Source organism: Solea solea, chromosome 16 (genome assembly GCF_958295425.1).
Source record: "Solea solea chromosome 16, fSolSol10.1, whole genome shotgun sequence".
Classification (NCBI taxonomy): Eukaryota; Metazoa; Chordata; class Actinopteri; order Pleuronectiformes; family Soleidae; genus Solea; species Solea solea.
The window spans coordinates 3071201-3073700 of record NC_081149.1 but is presented as its reverse complement, the minus strand read 5'-3'; the positions used below and the strand labels follow the sequence as shown (position 1 = coordinate 3073700).

Genomic DNA, 2500 nt, shown 5'->3' with positions numbered 1-2500 from the left:
ATGGCCGTAAGCCGACGGGCTGGGGACACAGACTCCTTTTATAGACTAGGCAAGGCCCCCTGCTCGTGGAGGAGCTCAAAGGTCAGCCTTTCGAACGTTCAAGAGTTTAAGTTGTTTTTGGTGGGCTTTGCTGTATGGCCGCGCCCTTTGAGTGTGTCAAATGTCAAGCAGCTGTCCGTCAAGGCTCAGAGGTGCACTTAGATCACCTTGGGGCGGAGGTGATCAGCAGCAGCCTTTGTTATGCGCACTTAAAAAACATGGCACCACAACAAGTAACTTGTGTGCCAAGATCTTGAGTTGGCCCCACACACTTGTGGGCCATCGCTTCTCGGCCTTTTGGCTAAGATCAAGTGTAGTATCTGTTCTTATCAGTTTAATATCTGATATGTCCTCTATATGGGGATTAAATATTAAATGCATTTTTGAGCATTGGGAGGTGAAAACTGGGGCTTGCTCTCTTCACTCCTTGCATTGACCTGGCATTGCAGTGCCACCAGGAACGGTGCACCATTCTCTTTTTTCTGTGAAAACCAAAGCAAGGCTGGAACTAGAAGGACGTTAACGTGTGCCTGTGCCCGTGCCCGTGCGTCAACGTAATTGCAAGCCCATGTTTCTTGTAAGGAAGCAGCAGTGTAAAAGCTTACAGCACCTGGTATTCCCAGGCGGTCTCCCATCCAAGTACTAACCAGGCCCGACCCTGCTTAGCTTCCGAGATCAGACGAGATCGGGCGTGCTCAGGGTGGTATGGCCGTAAGCCGACGGGCTGGGGACACAGACTCCTTTTATAGACTAGGCAAGGCCCCCTGCTCGTGGAGGAGCTCAAAAGTTAGCCTTTCGAACACACTAAACTTGAGCCTTTATCTCCACTACCTGCTACACTATATTCCAGTATTAGGAAGCTACATCGAGATGGGTAAGCTGCTGCCCATCTCCAAGCTTCTCACGTGCTTGCAGAGCGACATCCAAGGCTGAAACTAGAAGGACGTTAACGTGTGCCCGTGCGTCAACGTAATTGCAAGCCCATGTTTCTTGTAAGGAAGCAGCAGTGTAAAAGCTTACAGCACCTGGTATTCCCAGGCGGTCTCCCATCCAAGTACTAAACAGGCCCGACCCTGCTTAGCTTCCGAGATCAGACGAGATCGAGCGTGCTCAGGGTGGTATGGCCGTAAGCCCAGGGGCCGGGGACACAGACTCCTTTTATAGACTAGGCAAGGCCCCCTGCTCGTGGAGGAGCTCAAAAGTTAGCCTTTCGAACACACTAAACTTGAGCCTTTATCTCCACTACCTGCTGCTTGAGCCTTTATCTCCACTACCTGCTACACTATATTCCAGTATTAGGAAGCTACATCGAGATGGGTAAGCTGCTGCCCATCTCCAAGCTTCTCACGTGCTTGCAGAGCGACATCCAAGGCTGAAACTAGAAGGACATTAACGTGTGCCCGTGCGTCAACGTAATTGCAAGCCCATGTTTCTTGTAAGGAAGCAGCAGTGTAAAAGCTTACAGCACCTGGTATTCCCAGGCGGTCTCCCATCCAAGTACTAACCAGGCCCGACCCTGCTTAGCTTCCGAGATCAGACGAGATCGGGCGTGCTCAGGGTGGTATGGCCGTAAGCCGGTGGGCTGGGGACACAGACTCCTTTTATAGACTAGGCAAGGCCCCCTGCTCGTGGAGGAGCTCAAAGGTCAGCCTTTCGAACGTTCAAGAGTTTAAGTTGTTTTTGGTGGGCTTTGCTGTATGGCCGCGCCCTTTGAGTGTGTCAAATGTCAAGCAGCTGTCCGTCAAGGCTCAGAGGTGCACTTAGATCACCTTGGGCGGAGGTGATCAGCAGCAGCCTTTGTTATGCGCACTTAAAAAACATGGCACCACAACAAGTAACTTGTGTGCCAAGATCTTGAGTTGGCCCCAGACACTTGTGGGCCATCGCTTCTCGGCCTTTTGGCTAAGATCAAGTGTAGTATCTGTTCTTATCAGTTTAATATCTGATATGTCCTCTATATGGGGATTAAATATTAAATGCATTTTTGAGCATTGGGAGGTGAAAACTGGGGCTTGCTCTCTTCATTCCTTGCATTGACCTGGCATTGCAGTGCCACCAGGAACGGTGCACCATTCTCTTTTTTCTGTGAAAACCAAAGCAAGGCTGGAACTAGAAGGACGTTAACGTGTGCCTGTGCCCGTGCCCGTGCGTCAACGTAATTGCAAGCCCATGTTTCTTGTAAAGAAGCAGCAGTGTAAAAGCTTACAGCACCTGGTATTCCCAGGCGGTCTCCCATCCAAGTACTAACCAGGCCCGACCCTGCTTAGCTTCCGAGATCAGACGAGATCGGGCGTGCTCAGGGTGGTATGGCCGTAAGCCGACGGGCTGGGGACACAGACTCCTTTTATAGACTAGGCAAGGCCCCCTGCTCGTGGAGGAGCTCAAAAGTCAGCCTTTCGAACACACTGCACTTGAGCCTTTATCTCCACTACCTGCTACACTATATTCCAGTATTAGGAAG

General features: G+C 50.8%; 7 non-coding genes across 7 annotated transcripts in view; 2 read left to right on the top strand and 5 right to left on the bottom strand.

Moving 5' to 3' along the window:
• LOC131476738 (5S ribosomal RNA) overlaps window positions 1-12 on the bottom strand; it is a 119-nt gene extending 107 nt beyond the window's left edge. Inside the window, exon 1 of the ribosomal RNA XR_009243100.1 lies at window positions 1-12. This exon is cut by the window's left edge and continues 107 nt beyond it. This is a non-coding gene — a ribosomal RNA (5S ribosomal RNA).
• A 308-nt stretch (window positions 13-320) lies between these two features.
• On the top strand, window positions 321-513 carry LOC131442050 (U2 spliceosomal RNA). Its single transcript, XR_009232634.1, has one exon. It is a non-coding gene; the product is annotated as a U2 spliceosomal RNA (small nuclear RNA).
• Window positions 514-637: 124 nt separating this feature from the next.
• LOC131476737 (5S ribosomal RNA) lies at window positions 638-756 on the bottom strand. Its single transcript, XR_009243099.1, has one exon. It is a non-coding gene; the product is annotated as a 5S ribosomal RNA (ribosomal RNA).
• A 296-nt stretch (window positions 757-1052) lies between these two features.
• Window positions 1053-1171, bottom strand: LOC131477771 (5S ribosomal RNA). Its single transcript, XR_009244092.1, has one exon. It is a non-coding gene; the product is annotated as a 5S ribosomal RNA (ribosomal RNA).
• A 324-nt stretch (window positions 1172-1495) lies between these two features.
• On the bottom strand, window positions 1496-1614 carry LOC131476736 (5S ribosomal RNA). The gene has a single exon (XR_009243098.1). It is a non-coding gene; the product is annotated as a 5S ribosomal RNA (ribosomal RNA).
• A 307-nt stretch (window positions 1615-1921) lies between these two features.
• Window positions 1922-2114, top strand: LOC131442380 (U2 spliceosomal RNA). Its single transcript, XR_009232954.1, has one exon. It is a non-coding gene; the product is annotated as a U2 spliceosomal RNA (small nuclear RNA).
• Window positions 2115-2238: 124 nt separating this feature from the next.
• LOC131476735 (5S ribosomal RNA) lies at window positions 2239-2357 on the bottom strand. Its single transcript, XR_009243097.1, has one exon. It is a non-coding gene; the product is annotated as a 5S ribosomal RNA (ribosomal RNA).
• Window positions 2358-2500: the final 143 nt, after the last annotated feature.